Raw genomic sequence first — 16936 nt, 5'->3', positions numbered from 1 at the left:
CCTGCAGGGGACATGGGGTCTGGATGACTAGCTCTCCTGGCCTGCAGTCCCCCAGGCCTGACTCAGACCCACGCTCCCTCTAGCCGCTGGACCCAGCCCACAGCACTGCCCTGCAGGCCTGGGTCTCACCCCAGAATCCTCTGGCCCCCTCCCCCATACTCAACTCAAATCAGCCTCCTGACCTAGCCTCCCTTCTCCCCTTTAACTGTCCGCCAGACTTTCTAGCTGTGGCAGCCTGGAAGGTACCATTTTCTGAAACGGGTCAATGAGTTGGACATAGAAGCCACAGAGCCCTATGTCTTTCTTTTATGCCTAAGAGATGGGACTGAACTGAAATTCTGTCACAATGTCAAGGCAGAGAGAAATCCTGATCTGGGTCCCCTTAGCTGTCAGGTCAGGGATCATGTGTGACCGGCGACAGAAGCAAGGAACAGGAATTCGGGGTCAGACATGGACTCTAGGTCACCCCTTCTCCTTGGTTCAGCTCTTACCATGTACACCACTTAGGACCTTAATTCACCTAACATAGTTGACAGGGGATCGATTGTGGAGAGGCCATGGGTAACGATGGGCTTCTTCACCAGGACACCCCCTAAAGATTTCTGCTTGACCCCTTTCCTGAGGCTCGTCTTAGATGGAATCAGCAGGATCTCAGTCACCAAGGCCGGGAGGGCTTTGCCCTGAGGCCATTCCCTGAAGCTCTGTTCCACTGCCCCAGCCTCCTACCGCCTTCCAGCCCCTTGCTCTGGTTATTGTCCAGCACATTTCGGAGTGATGACTACAGGATAGGAGACTCCAGTCAGCCACCCCCTAACAGCCGTTCTCGACCAATTTCCAGGACTGTGGCCACAGCAGAGGAGCTTCCCTCTGCAGGCTGCTGGGACATTGACAAGTCAGCCTGGAGAACAGGGCGTGGAAGTTATACTGTCCCCTAGCTGTCACTTCTGCATGTTCCCGTCTACCCAAGAATACCCAAGTGTGAGGTCCAGGAGATGGAGAACATCCACTTTAACTTCATTTGAATTTGCTCCAAAAGTGCATTGGGAGGAATGGGGGCTGACACCCCAAACATGACAATATGGGATCCATTTCCTCTATTTTCCCAGGCTCTGAGGGAGCCAGGTGGGTGTTCACCAGGGTTACCAGTAGAGAAAGATGAATGATGAGATGAGATGAGAACTAGGCACACAAAACACTTTGCATTTCTAGCTTTCCATAGTAGCCCAGAACTCTCAGCCAGGGCAGATGTCAGAAATTTCAGTCAGCAGGAGCCAGTCATGAGAAGGTCCTCTGTTCATACAACAGCAGGCTTGGGCTGCAGGTGTCCCTCTGGCGTGGGATGAGGAACAGCCTGACCGTGAAGGCAGTGGCAGGAGTGTCCTGAGAAAGGTTAACTTCCACTAAGGCTTAGATTTGGCTTGTGTGTTGAAGTGGGCACAAGAACTGTTCCTTCCAGAATAGATGTGAAGGTGGGGGCTCAGGTTCAGGGCAGACTCTGATTTTCCTTGGTGGGTAAATAGCACAGATATTCCCTGAGCTCTGATATTGAGCCTAGACCAGACTGGTCCCTACTCTCTAATTCTGGGTGGCCACAGTCTGGGGACTCATGCCGAGAACGCACAGAGATCTCAAGAAGCTCAAGTTAAATGACTCGAGAGGTTCTCTTTGTGTCTCTGCTTCATTTGTAGGCTTACCAACTCTCGGAACTTTGCTGGTCATCTACAAGAGCCCTTCGAGATGTTCCAAACTTCTCGGACTAGGTCATCTTCCCCAGGTTGCTGGGGGAGGAGAAGAGGAGGCAATTGGGGGGAAGGGGAAGAAGGTAGCCTACAGGCAGTATCAGGATTTGGGGGAGATGACCTATATTCTACACACGTCTGGCTCAGGAAAAATTTCCCAACTCTTAACACACTGCAATGAGAACTTTGTCAATGACTCAATAATTTCTGGAAGGCTCCGGATCACATGAACTCACACATCACCCTCTGTTAGAGAGGAAGATCAAAAACTCCCTCATGCATACTACAGTTAGCAACAGGATCCAGGACCTCAGCAAGACAGTAATAGAGAGCTTCAGGTGCAGAGGGAGGGAGGAGAAGATGCCACCCCCTAGTCTGGAGGTTCCCTGTTCCCATAAATCGCCATCAAGATTTCTACTGCTTGCCTTTTTCCACCCCTTCTTACTGGTAGAATTCAAAGTCATCACTCTTCCCACTCAGTCTTGATGGGGGGATGCGAAGAACTGGTTGAGATAGTTTCTTTATCTCTAACCAGCTGTGAAGGCTGCTGTTACATCAACGACATGTTCCCCCTGGATTTGCTGCTTTCTCTCTCCATCTGCATAGATGCCATTTAATATCTTAAGCCTCTTACCATTTAGATAACATGCATTATCTACTTACCAGAATGTACCATTACAGGGTACAAAATTTGTATTATATACAAAATTATATAATTCTCCGTTATATGAAACTTGGGGGGCATTTTTAATGTATCAGATAGAGGAAGGACATGGAAACTATTGCATTGTGTTTCATAGAATTGATGTGTTTAGATGAGGAACCTACTCTGCTACCCCATTCCCTGCCACATAAGCCAAGACTAATGCTACCACCTTTCTAACTCCTGATTCATTGGGGATATCATAAAATTTAAAACCTTGCGATCTCTATTCATACTCAGAGAACACTGTAGAAATCCCTGGTTTAAAACGGTCGTCTTCCCAAAACAGAGCAGTGGATCCAAAACTTCAGTCCAATGCGATATTCAGTTCCAGGACACCGGGATCATGACCTGAGCCAAAGGCAGCTGCTTAAGCAAGAGAGTCACTCTGGTGCTCCCCAAACTGAGTGTATTAATGAGAAGTTTATCTTCAGAATTTTTTAAAAGATTATTTATTTGACAGTGAGAGAGGAACACAAGCAGAAGGGAGAAGGAAAAGCAGGTTTCCTGCCAAGCAGGGAGCCTGATGCAGGACCCAGGGATCATGACCTGAGCCAAAGGCAGAGCTTAACGACTGAGCCACCCAGGTGCCCCATCCTCAGAATTGATGGGATTTCATGAGATTATAATTGATTTGAACCAGGGCCTAGTGTGGAAATGAGATTGTACTGAGAACCAGTTATAGTACTAATCTGAATCAGGAGTGAATTTAAGACTAATCTCCTTTCCTCCCAAATATATTTCCAAGATGAGTCCCTAGAAGGAGGCGTTTCCTGAAGTGCAGAAATAGAACTTGGAAAGGAGCACTTTGTGGTTGGTTGGTTGGTTGGTTGGTTGGTTTTGACAGGGGTACTCTGAATTGCTGTTGAACCAAACCTCTGAAATGCAGTGACTCCCATCCTCTCTTGAAGCAGAAGGGCAGCCGGGTGTGATGGAGAGCAGCTGGGTCTGGCATTAGACGCTGCCTGGGGCTTAAGGGTGGCTGGTGTCTCAGGCTAGCTGGCCAATCCTCAACAGCCCTAGAGTAGACACTCTGTTTTGTAGATCACGTTAGAGACAGAACATTTCCCTCCTGGTCACCTGGTACAAGAACACCCCAAAATCTTTGCTTCTCTACCTCAGTTGGCTATATTGCAGTCAGTGCAGATAGGGACCATGGGAACATGGCTGGGAGATTCAGGACTCATTGGAGAAGACTTCTGAGGCTTTGAACAGGGAAACATTACTGGAGGCTCTGAGACTGGAAGACGTGGAATCAAGGAAAAGTCTATTTGGTCTTTTATGTGATTTTTCTCTCCTGCGAAATCAACCTGACCGATTATATCCTGGCTACTACCCTATCTAGGAATAAAGCAAGATTTGGTACAGAAAAGAGGAGAGCTAAAATAAAATAATAATTACATGCATGGTCTGACTTTATTTATTTATTTATGTAAGTAAGCTCTCTGCCCAACATGGGGCTTGAACTCCCAATCCCAAGATCAAGAGTCACATGCCCTACCGAATGAGCCAACCAGGGACCTCTGGTCTGGTATTTTTAAAAAGATCATGCAACATAACATTCCCTCATCAACCAGGGAATTATTCTGAGCAAGTGTTTTCCAAATACTTTCATCTTTCATTTGTAACAGAACCCAGGGGACACGTATCAGAAAATTCTCTTACGGCATAAAAGGATTGCTTCATCCCCCATTAGCCCATTAGCCCACGATGCTGGTGGTCAGAAGAAGAGAGGAGAAGAGGAGTAGGAGCAGGATAGCTGAGTGTCTCCATTGCCTGTCCCCAACAGGCAGAGAAAAAGGTCACTGTACTGACTGTAGTTTTATTTTTTTTAAAGTTTTTTTTTAAATTTATTTGTTTGTTAGAGAGAGAGAGCGAGCGAGCACAGGCAGACAGAGTGGCAGGCAGAGGCAGAGGGAGAAGCAGGCTCCCCGCCGAGCAAGGAGCCCGATGTGGGACTCGATCCCAGGACGCTGAGATCATGACCTGAGCCGAAGGCAGCTGCTTAACCAACTGAGCCACCCAGGCATCCCTGTAGTTTTATTTTTATTACATGAGGGAGTTTAAGTTGTAATTACACAATGGGGGAAGGAAAAACGAAGTTTGAAAATCAAGGGATTCGCTGGAAGATCTTTAATTATTCCTCTGCTCAATAGTCTTGTTGAATAGGAAAGACAATAAAGACAAAACCACCAGGGATTGAGATCTTGCAAGAATGAGGGCTGGAGTATGCCACCAGGTCAGGAAGCCTCTCCAGTTGAGACATCAGCAGAAGTGAGAGAACAGGTAACACAAGTGTGATGATGCAGCTGGGATGACTGACCTTCTCAGTTATGGAAGTGGGGATTGTGGTGCCTACTTCATACTGCTTCATCATTTCAGTGATCTCCCTTGGCCTCCACTAGAAGGAGCCCTGGCAGTGGCTATTTCATTGTTGGTGGTGGTAGTATGATTGAACTGTTATCACCTCCCAAGAATAAGGCTGTAATGGGAGTTACTGAACCCCCTGTGCTGGGAATGTAAAGTTTCCACCCAAGTGAAGGAGGATGGATGCTGAGAGATAAAAGGGGTGGGGTGTGCTGGTTTTCTTCCATTTACTCCTTCCAGATCAATTCTCCACCCTTTTCTACCTGCTGGCTGACCCATATGACATATGGATTCATGATATATGGCCCCCAAACCTCTGGGCTCTGTTTGAGCAAGGCCAGTGGGAAGCTTCTACAGATCAGTAGGATAGAGTAGGATGAGATCACTGTCCTTAGTTTCCAGGTTCTCTCTTGAAAACATGGCCTCAGGCCAACTCTGCCCCAATAAAAAGTCTTTGCCAAACATGCTTTGCATGTCTAGCAACATCCTTCTCCCCTTCTTCCTGTGGATTAGGGAGGCTGGCAATCCAAATGTCTCCTCAATTCTTGAACTGGCCTGCTGTATAATTAGACTCTTGACACATAAAACTTATTGAATTCTTTATTAAATGTTCCTGTTTCTTGTTTGAACCCCAGTGGTGCCAGCAAAGTTCTCGGGATTTTGGCTAAATCCCTGAGACAGGCAATGGAACAAAAAATATATACATATATTTTTTCTGCTCTTTTTTCCCACTTCTCTCCTTCTGAGACTTCCACCGTACATATGTTGGCATACTTGATGGCTCCCAACAGGTCTCTGAGCTTTTATTCATTTTTCTTCACTCTTTCTAGTCCTCAGACTGGGGGATCTTGACCTATTATAAATTCACTCACACATTCTTCTGTTAGCTCAAATCTGCTGTTCAATCCCTAAAGTGGGTTCAATGAGTATCAGTTACCACAGTTTTTCATTTTAGAATTTATATTTGATTATTTCATATGTCTGTATTTTGGGAGATATTGTACTCATACTTCCCCTTAATTCTTTATACATGGTTTTCCTTTATCTTTTTTGAAGATATTTGTCACAGCTGATTTAAAGCCTTTGTCTAGTCAGTCCAACATATTCTCTTCCCTGCATATAGGCCATACTTGCTATTTCTTTGTGTGTCTCACAATTTTTTTTTTTTTTTTTTTGTTCTTGAAAACGGAACATTGTAAATAATATAAAGCGGCAACTCCGGAAATAAATTCCCCAGGATTTGTTGTGGTGGTGGTTTATTTGTTATTCTTGTTCTTGTTCTTACTCTTGTTATGTTGCTTAGTGACTTTCCTGGACTAATGCTGTAAAGTGTGTATTCCTTATCATATGTGGTCACTGATATCACTGCTCACTTACTTTTGTGGTCAGAAATAATTCAACAAAATTTCCTTAAATTCTGTCAACCAATAAATCTATCCTTTACAGAAGGGCTATCTGTGTATATTGACATATGCCTTTAAAGCTCTGGCAGTTTACAACTCTGCCTTAGCCTTTACTTCCTGCTTGTATAGAGCCCCAAGGTTAGCCAAAGTGAGAGGTTAAGTTCTTCTCAGGCCTTTCTTAGATGTGTGCACAGCTCTGCTTCTTTCCATATTCTCAGAAATACATTGAAGCTTTTCAAAGGCCTCTATGGACAACTCTTTCCCCAGACTTCTCCTTTAAGGTTTTTGGCTCTCCACTTGCTTTCCCTAATTAATATCACCACCTCAGGCATTTGCAATGTCAACACTTGTCAAGTATTGTTTTCCACAAATGCCCCAAGGATAGACACTTTCCCATGGAGCAAGCTCTGAACTAAGGCAAACAAAGACAAGTTCTGTGAATGGAGCTTTTTCAGAGAGTATTCATATATGCAGAATAGTGACAATTCTGTGAGAATGGGGCTTTTTTGGGTAGCTCCAAGCTCATTTTTCTCCCCAGAGTGTCTGCTAGGCTGATGATTTTCATAGCTACCATGGTTACAAGGGTGCTGTGGTTTTCAAGGCTACCATGTAGCTAGGGAAAGAGAGAAAGGAATAGGTCAAGTTAAAATGCCACAAAGCTGGCCAATTGGGAGGGAGGCTATCCTGTGGAGAGGAAGCTAGTGAGGACCTCAGGGGCTGAGAAGTGAGCGGATGTTTGGAGTCCAGGGTTCAGGCCACCTGCCCCTCTTCCTGCATGGAGACTGCACCCCTGCAGGGGACTAGCCACCTTGGAAACCCTGCTCACAGAAAGGTCAACAGTGAAAGAAGCTTCAAATAACTGTATCCGCATAGAATGGAACAAAGGCATTGTAGCACCCGTGAGGGCCCTTGGTGAGACACTGATTCAAAGATGCCTCTGTGGATCGTCTGTTCAATGCAGAACTTGAACAAATTACAGGGTACAAGGTACAGTATTCTTTGTATGTCAATTAAGAATTATAGGGAAGAGGAATCATTGAGGGAAGAGAGGAAGATGGTGGTGGAGTGGGAGGACCGTAGGCTAGTTTAGTCACATGAACATAACTGGATAACTATGAAATCAACCAAAACACCCCAGAAATCAACATAAAGACTGACAGAACAAACTCCACAACTAAAGGGAGAGTAGAAGCCACAATGACGAAGGACCAGGAGACGTAATTGGCTTTTCTAACACAGAGAAGATGGTAGAGATTTAGACAAAATGTGAAGGTGGAAGAATTTATCCCAAATGAAAGAACAAAATAAAGCCATGGCCAGGGATCTAAGCAAAGTAGATTAAGTAACATGACTGATGGAGAATTTAAAGCACCAATCATAAGGATACTCACTGGGGGGGCGCCTGGGTGGCTCGTGGGTTAAGCCTCTGCCTTTGGCTCAGGTTGTGATCCCAGGGTCCTGGGATCAAGCCCCACATCAGGCTCTCTGCTCAGCAGGGAGCCTGCTTCCCCCTCACTCTCTGCCTGCCTCTCTGCCTACTTGTGATCTCTGTCTGTCAAATAAATAAACAAAATCTTAAATAAAAAAAAAGGATACTCACTGGGTTTGACAAAAGAATAGAAGATATCAGTGAGACCCTTACCACAGAGACAAAAGAGTTAAGAAAGAATCTATCAGAGATGAAGAGCACAATAAATGAGATTGGAAATGAGCCTGATGCAATGGACAGCTGACTGAAAAAGTAGAATTAATTAATGACCAGGAAGACAAAGTAGTGGAAAGTAATGAAACAAAAGAGAGAAAGAATTATGCAACATGAGAATAGACTTAGGGGACTCGGTGATTCCATCAAACATAAAAACATTCTTATTATAGTAATCCAAGAAGAAAAAGGGAGAAAAGAGAGCAATTATTTACTTGAAGAAACAATTGCTGAAAACTTCCTTAATATGGGGAAGGAAACAGACATCCAGATCCAGGAGGCACAGAGAACTCCCATCGAAATCAACAAAAGCAGGCCAACACCAAGGCCTACTAGATATGTCTCCTGAGGCAAGGGAAACAAAAGGAAAAATAAACTATTGGGATTATGTCAAGATAAAAAGCTTCTGCAGAGTGGAGTGCCTGGGTGGCTCAGTGGGTTAAGCCACTGCCTTTGGCTCAGGTCATGATCTCAGGGTCCTGGGATTGAGCCCCATATCAGGCTCTCTGCTCAGCGAGGAGCCTGCTTTCCCCCTTCTCTCTGTCTGCCTCTCTGCATGCTTGTGATCTCTCTCTCTCTCTGTGTCAAAAAAAAAAAAAAAAAAAAAAAAAGCTTCTGCATAGTGAAGGAAGCAATCAACAAAATTAAAAAGGCAGCCTACTGAATGGGAGAAGATATTTGCAAATGACATCTGATAAAGGGTTAGTATCCAAACTGTATAAAGAACATATAAAACTGAACACCACAAAAATGAATAATCCAATTTAAAAATGGGCAGATGACATGAATAGGCATTTTTCCAAAGAAGACATACAGATGGCCAGCAAACACATGAAAAGATCCTCAACATCACACATCATCAGGGAAATGCAAATCAAAACTACCATGAGATATCACCTCACTCCTGCCAGAATGGCTAAAATCAACATAAGAAACAACAGGTATTGGTGAGGATGTGAAGAGGGAATGCTCTTGCACTGTTGGTGGGAATGCAAACTGGTGCAGCCACTCTGGAAAAGAGTATGGAGGTTCCACAAAATGTTAAAAACAGAACTACCCTAGGATCCAGCAATTGCACTACTAGGGATTTACCCAAAGAATACAAAAATATTAATTCAAAGGGATCCATGAACCTCATTGTTTATAGCAGTATTATCTACCATAGCCAAGATGTGCAAACAGCCCAAGTGTCCCTCGATGGATGAATGGACAAAGAAGATGTGATACACGAACACACACACACACACAGTGGAGTTTAGTCATAAAAAAGAATGAAATCTTGCTATTTGCAGCAATGTAGATGGATCAAGAGAGTACTATGCTTCATAAAATGAGTCAGGAAAGACAAATGACATATAATTTCACTCGTATGTGGAATTTAAGAAACCAAAGCAAAGAGCAAATGAACAAATGAGCAAAAGGGAAAAAAAGAGGAGGAGGCAAACCAAGAAACAGACTCTTAACTACAGAGAACACACTGATGGTTACCAGAGGGGTGGTGGGTGGGGGAACCGGGGAAATAGGCGATGGGGATTATGGAGGGCACCTGTGATGAGCACTGGGTGTTGTATGGAAGTGTTGAATCACCAGATTGTACACCTGAAATTAACTTTAACACTGTATGTTAACTGGAATTTAAATAAAAACTTTTTAAAAAGCCACAAAGCTCACTGTTATTTCCAAAAGCCAGTCTTTCTAAAATAAACTTCACAGAGTGTTGCAAGTCTGTGGTTAATATCCAGAGTTTGAAAAAAGTTGATTTTGGCCATTGTTGCTAGTGTTCTCATTGTTTTTATGGAGAATCACACTATTGGTGATTTTTACTCTACCAGTCTGGAAGTCCTTCTCAGGACAAGCTTTTGAAAGAAGGAAAAAAGAATAACATTTTGTTTGCCAGTTTGGTTAACTTTATAGCTTCCTTGATGAGAAGGTAAGATATTCAATATAAATATGAAGTTTTATTTATTTTTTTAAAGATTTTATTTGAGAGAGAGCAGAGCAAAGAGGAGATGAGCAAGGGAAAAGAGGCGTGAGAAGCAAGTAAGCCATGTTTTAGGCAGAAAGGACAAAAACCGGTGGGAAGATTTGCCTCAGACGTACCCGCGACAGTCTGACCTTCCACTTTTCAGCGTGGAGGAACAGCCAATATGTAGTGCACAGAAGGAAGAACTCAGGCTGCCTGGGTGGCTCAGTCAGTTAAGTGTCTGCCTTCGGCTTGGGTCATCGTCCCAGCGTCCTGGGATTGGGCCCTGCACCAGGCTCCCTGCTCAGCAGGGAGTCTGCTTCTCCCTCTCCCCTCAACTGCTTGTGCTCCCTCTCTCTCCCTTGCTCTGCTCTCTCAAATAAATAAATAAACTCTTAAAAAAAAGAAGAGAGAATCTGCCATACAACTCAAGAGGATTCATTGAACATAGTGTTAATTTGCCATTTGTTGCTCCAAAATTCCAAAAGGAAAATAATTCATATCATAACTTGGAGGTTTTGAGTTCTGTGAAATAATATTTTCTGTAATGCTATATTCTCATAAGTTATAACTGACTATTAAATTCCCACTTTATAAAATACTTGTCAAGTGAAAAGAAACTACATAATCCAGTTATCGATCTGTTTATTGTGATTGCTTCTGATCAATACCAAAGAAATGTGACTTTAACCTCAATAGTTTGTCAAGAATATCTCATATATTACTTGTCTGGAAAATCAAAGTAGTTGTCTCTTATAACAACTATATTCACGCTTTCAAAAAAGTTAGTTCAAGAATGAACATCTCATTTTCTGGGTTACTGGGCAATTTAGTGGAATTGTTAATGACAGGGATTCTCGGTCAGACAGATATTGAATGCATTCTGGCAGTGCCTTTGCAAATTATTTTTTCTCCTTAGAAAATTTCAATATCTGGGGGCACCTGGGTGGGTCAGTGGGGTAAGCATCTGCCCTTCGGCTCAGATCATGACCCCAGGGTCCTGGGACTGAACCCTGACTTGGGCCCCTCCTGCTCAGTGAGGAGTCTGGTTCTCCCTCTCCCCTCTCTCCTGCTCATGTTCTCTCTCTCTCTCTCTCTCAAATAAATAAATAAAAACTTTTTATTATGTTCGGTTAGCCAGCATATACTTACCAAAAAAGAAAGAAAGAAAGAAAACTTCAGTATCTGTAAGACTCAGCTTCTGCATCTGGGTCATAAAGACAATGAAACTATTTAAGGAGGTTGAGATGAGATGTATGTATATATTGCTAAGCACTTGAAAGTGCTCGAAATATTTTTAATTATTACCTGGCTCTTAGAGCAATGACAATGATATCAAGGTTGGTGTGAGTTGGCTTTACACATACCTACAATGATAAATGGAACTGAGGAAAAATTGTGTTAGTTCAAGGGCTTCATAATATTGACTCATCTTTCATCGGTACCTTCGCTATGCATGTGACATGAGTGATGACTCTGTTATCTGTTTTTAATGAGCCTAGCAGATTGCCAGTAGTATTATAACTCAAAAGAAAGCTAAACAATCTTCTACTTTGATGTCTCAGATTCACTGAATAATACAGTGTTATCCTATTTAAATTATTTATATTCATTATTAATTTTAAAAATAAAAATCGAGCCACACACAGACTGCCCTGATTTTGGGGGGCAAGCCACACACGGACTGCCCTGATGCATCAGAACCCTGGGAGGGCTCCCAGGGAACCTGCCTGTGTGTTCAGATGGGCCAGCTCCTTAGCTCGCTGCTTCTACCCGCACCTGCTGCCCTCCCTCCTGTTTCTATCCCCTCTAGAACTGGTATGAGCAGGGGGGCACAGTGCCCATTTAAAAAAAGAAAAGAAAAAGAAGGACAAGAAGGAAGGACAAAAATGTAAAGTACCGGGGCACCTGGGTGGCTCATCGGGTTAAAGCCTCTGCCTTCGGCTTGGGTCATGATCCGGGAGTCCTGGGATTGAGCCCCGCATCGGGCTCTCTGCTCAGCGGGGAGCCTGCTTCCCCCTCTCTCTCTCTGCCTGCCTCTCTGCCTACTTGTGACCTCTATCTATCAAATACATAAATAAAATCTTAAAAAAAAAGTAAAGTACCTATCATATTACTGTTATAGGAGCTTTTTGGTCAAATGATTCCTTATTATATTTTTCACCTCTCTGTTGAGAGTCCCTACTCTTCATTCATGTCTGTCTTCTGCTGTAAGTTTTTGAGGTTATTTATAATAAGGTTTTTAAATTCCTTGTCTGTGAATTCCAACTTGGGTTGTTGCAAGGTTTTTTTATATTGATTTTCTGAAACTTTTTCCATGACTTCACTTCCATAGGAAAAGAAAATAAACTTATGCCAGAAAAGTTTATCACTCAATGTTTAAAACTACATAATACATTAAAAATGTACAATTTTCTACTATTAAAATTTGATAAATAAAAAAGCTGACTGATAAAGAGGTAGATAGATAATAGATTTTAAATGAAAATAGGATCAAACTGGGGCGCCTGGGTGGCTCAGTGGGTTAAAGCCTCTGCCATCGACTCAGGTCATGATCCCAGGGTGCTGGGATTGAGCCCCACACTTGGGCTCTCTGCTCAGCAGGGAGTCTGCTTCCTCCTCTCTCTGCCTGCCTCTCTGCCTCCTGTGATCTCTGTCAAGTAAATAAATAAAATCTTAAAAAAAAAAGAAAAGAAAGAAAATGGGATCAAACTAAAACACACTATTTTGATTTTTACTGAACACACTGTAACATGTTTTCAAATTAATACATTTGTATTGATATTCTATCACTTCTAAGGATGCATGGTATTTCAGTATATGGATGTATCATATTTGATGTATCATATTTGATTTGAGCAATCCTGATTGTTTTTACTTTTTCACTTTTATTACCAACATTGCTGTGAAGCTTGTTTCCTCCATGTGTATTTTCTTTATCTTACTTCATTCTTTCCTCAACATTAAAATTACTTTCTCATGGTTTGTTTTTAATTGGGGTATAATTGATATACAAAATTACATTAGTCTCAGGTGTAAAACATCATGATTCGATTCTTGTATATATTGTGAAATGATCACCACAATAAGTCTAATATCCATCACTAAATACACAATTTTTTTCTTGTAATGAGAACCTTTAAGATTTACTCTCTTAGCAACTTTCAAATATGCAAAAGAGTATCATTAACTACAGTCACCATGCTCTACGTTAGAGCTCCATGACTTACTTATTTGGTAACTGGAAGTTTGTAGCTTTTGATTCCCTTCACCCATTTCATCTATCCCCTACCCTCCATCTCTGGCAACCACCAATCTGTTTTCTTACTCTCTCCATCTATGCGTTTGTTTTGTTGCTTTTGTGGGTTTCCTTTGATTTTAGATTCCACATGTATGTAAGATCATGTTGTATTTGTCTTTCTCTGTCTGACTTCTTTCACTTAGCATAATGCCCTCAAGTTCCATCCATGTTATTGTAAATGGCAAGGTTTCATTCTTTTTTATGGCTGAATAATATTTCATTTATATATATATATCACAGATATAGCTATAAATATAGATATATGTATGTGATTAATAAAGCTTCACAATGTCCACTTTAGGAATTATGGGCTCTCGGTGTTGCCAGTTGTTCCTGATTGGCCCTTTGATGTATGTGCATGTACACACACACACACACACACACACACACATTTTGTATGTGGTCAAATCTGTCAAACTTGTCCTGTTTTGTGATTGATGTTAGGATTAGAAAAGCTCTATTGCTAGATTATATAAATATTTATAATTGTTTTTAGTATGATAGTGAGTTTAGAATAGGAGAGCACTTGGGGATTGTGTAAATGTTGTATCCAATTCCAGCTGTGTCATTAACTAGTTGTAACAAACTGTATTTTCCAAAGATGGCTGCAGCAATTTCTCCCATACCACAAACTCTCCTACAACTTTGCTACTCTTCAATCAAAAAGTGGAACTTGCACAGGCTTGTGACTCACCTATAAGCAACAGAATGCACCAGAAGTAATGATGCATGACTTCCAAAGATAGCCCATAAAATGTGATACAATTTCCACGTTGTTAGAATACACACTTTTCTCTAGAGCCCTAAGCTTCTGTTTAGGAAGTGTGGAGTCTCCATGCTATGAAGGGGCCCAAGAAACATAAAGGGTCCATATGGAGGTATTCCGACCACCAGCCCCCGGTGACATCACAACTTATACCAGGGTCAACTGTAAAGACATGTGAGTGAAGACACCTCAATATCATTCCAGTCTCCAGTTCTTGAATCACCTACAGACTCTGAGTCTTCCCAGTTGAGGTCCCAGACATCAGGGAGCAGAGACAAGCTATCCCCACTCTACTTTCTGAACTGTGACCATAGTACCAGTCAATACAATAGTATTTTTATTCAGGAGTGATAACTGGAAAACCATGTGACACTTGTCAAATTATTATATTTGTCCATACTTGTCAAGTTATCCAGTTAGCATCTGGGAAACCCTTCTGTTCTTCAGGTTTCTCATCTATTAAACTGTCTTACAATAATAGCTACTTCCGAGGTAGTTGTGAAGATTAAATGAGATCACACATGAAATGTACTTAACATGTATCTAGCAAACTCTAAAAGGTCAAACAATAATAGTCATGACAGTATTTAAAAGTAAGGTTTTTTGTTTATTATGCTTAAATCTTTCATACATGTGAAATTTATTTTGGTCTAATGTGTAAAGTTGTATGAATTACTTACCAGCCAACTCCAAGTTAACACTTAGATTAGTAGTCATATTACCACCTTTTATTTATTTTTGTTTTTTTAAAGATTTTGTTTATTTATTTGACAGACAGAGATCACAAGTAGGCAGAGAGGCAGGCGGGGCGGGGGCAGGCTCCCCGCTGAGCAGAGAGCCCAATGCGGGGCTCGATCCCAGGACCCTGAGATCATGACCTAAGCCAAAAGCAGAGGCTTAACCCACTGAGCCACCCAGGTGCCCCAAATTACCAACTTCTAAGATATATGTGAAGAAAATTCTCCTGCATCATTATATGCGCAGATATGAGAGAAGAACGTGTGTGTATCAGAGGAATGATACTTGGGGGTGGTATCACGTGGATAAAGAAATTTTCACCTAGGTATTACTGTGTTCATTTGGGCAAGTTGGAAGATGGAACTAAGAAGAAAATCCCAAAATGGGATGAGCCAAAAGATAATCTCCAAGTTTAGAGCATTTTTATCTAGGTGGTAAGGAAGCCCAGCAAGAAAGAGTCTCCTTATTCACGAGGAGGAGTGCATTTAAACCCTACACTTACATGTCACTCCTGAGTGTCAAAATGTAACTTCATCTTCTAACCTAACTTCATCTTGTTTTAGAGTTCCATTCCTAGTGATGGTGGAAAACATTTGGTCTTCTCAGCTCACAATTTTGGTGGCAGGGAGGGGGTGGAAACAGAAGCAAAAGATTTCAGGCAAAAAGTGTTAACAAGAACATGGTCTCAGCTGGAGACGGGGTTTAGTCAAATCTTGTGGAAGAGCTCTGGAGCACATAATGTGCCCCAGACTTAGTCCCATCGTGACGCAAGGAGTCAGCCTTTTATTGGGTGAGGTCTGTGCTCATGTTGGGAGCTTAGCATCTGGGCAAGGCAGCTCCCATTTAGCAGAGGGCAAATCTGCAGAGTAGTAAACAGCTCTGAGTTGCCCTGAGCCAACACTCAATGCAGCTGGATGGCAGAAGCACTGCTCAGCTAGGAGGACTGGGGCAGGGCACCAAAACCAAATGAAGGTCATTTACTACATTAACAAATTTTTTGTGATTCTCTGATCCTGAGAATGCCAACATTTGCTCTTGGGCCATCGAGGAAAGATTTTATAATTAGAACCCTCTTCTTGTTCAACAAAGCCAAGCTTTGTCCAAACAATGATGCACAAATATTTTTAAAGTCTCTTTTGAGACCCAATGCAAAACAATGATCTCTCTCTCTCTTTCCCCCTAGACAGGTATCTCCCATCCCCTAATGATTCAACAGGTGAGTGAGCCCATAATACAAGTAGGAATAAAAATATGTTTTTTCCCTAACTCAAAATATCCATGTTACATTGGCTTTTCCAATCTGCTTGTCCATTTTTAAAAGGTTGTCTTCATGTCTTTCTTCATTCTGGCTCCATAAAATCCCAACTGAGAATTCCTCAGAAAGGAACATATTCTCAGACACAGAGAGCATACCAAACGACTTGAATAGAGGGGTGGTTGGTTTATCATTACACATTTCATGTGGCCTAATGAGGGAGGAAAAAGCTCATGAAAATCTGGGACCAGGAACTTCAGTGTGCCTCATAAGGAGAGAAATGCTAGAGTTATTCTGTACCCAAGGAAGCTTCACCACCTTGGCCACACTCCACCATCAGTGCTACTCCATTCCTCTCTGCCTGTTTATTCCACTCAGTGTCTGGGGGCTTCTCTTCCCACCACTACTAACTTCTGCTCTCTTATACCCTTTGTTTACCTATAACTTCATCTTATCTGGGAACTTTCTAACTACAACCCTACCCATGGCATCTCTGTTCCTTTTATTATCTTCAACTACCATGCCATCTGCTTTATTATTCACATTTTCCCCTTTATTCTTTTTCACCCCCTTCATTCTTATAAGGAATGCTGGCCATCCTTGCACAAGGTCTCCATTCCCAGTAAAATCACCTAGTTCAATCTGGTGCTGGCTGGTCACATGGCCAGCCAGGGCCCTGATAATTCAAGCCAATTTCACCCACACCAAATTGTCTCTCAAATCTTAGTTTTTCCACAGTATTATGCTGAGTGAAAGAAGTCAATCAGAGAAAGACAATTATCATATGATCTCCCTGATATGAAGAATTTGAGAGGCGACGTGGGAGGTTTGGGGGGTAGGGAAGGAAAAAATGAAACAAGATGGGATTGGGAGGGAGACAAACCATAAGAGACTCTTAATCTCACAAAACAAACTGAGGGTTGCTGGGGGAGGGGGGTATGGAGAGGGGGGTGGGGTTATGGACATTGGGGAGGGTATGTGTTATGGTGAGTGCTGTGA

This window comes from Martes martes (assembly GCF_963455335.1).
Source record: "Martes martes genome assembly, chromosome: 10".
In the NCBI taxonomy this organism is placed as follows: Eukaryota; Metazoa; Chordata; class Mammalia; order Carnivora; family Mustelidae; genus Martes; species Martes martes.
The sequence above is the reverse complement of the archived record's forward strand: the minus strand, read 5'-3'. Positions refer to the sequence as shown.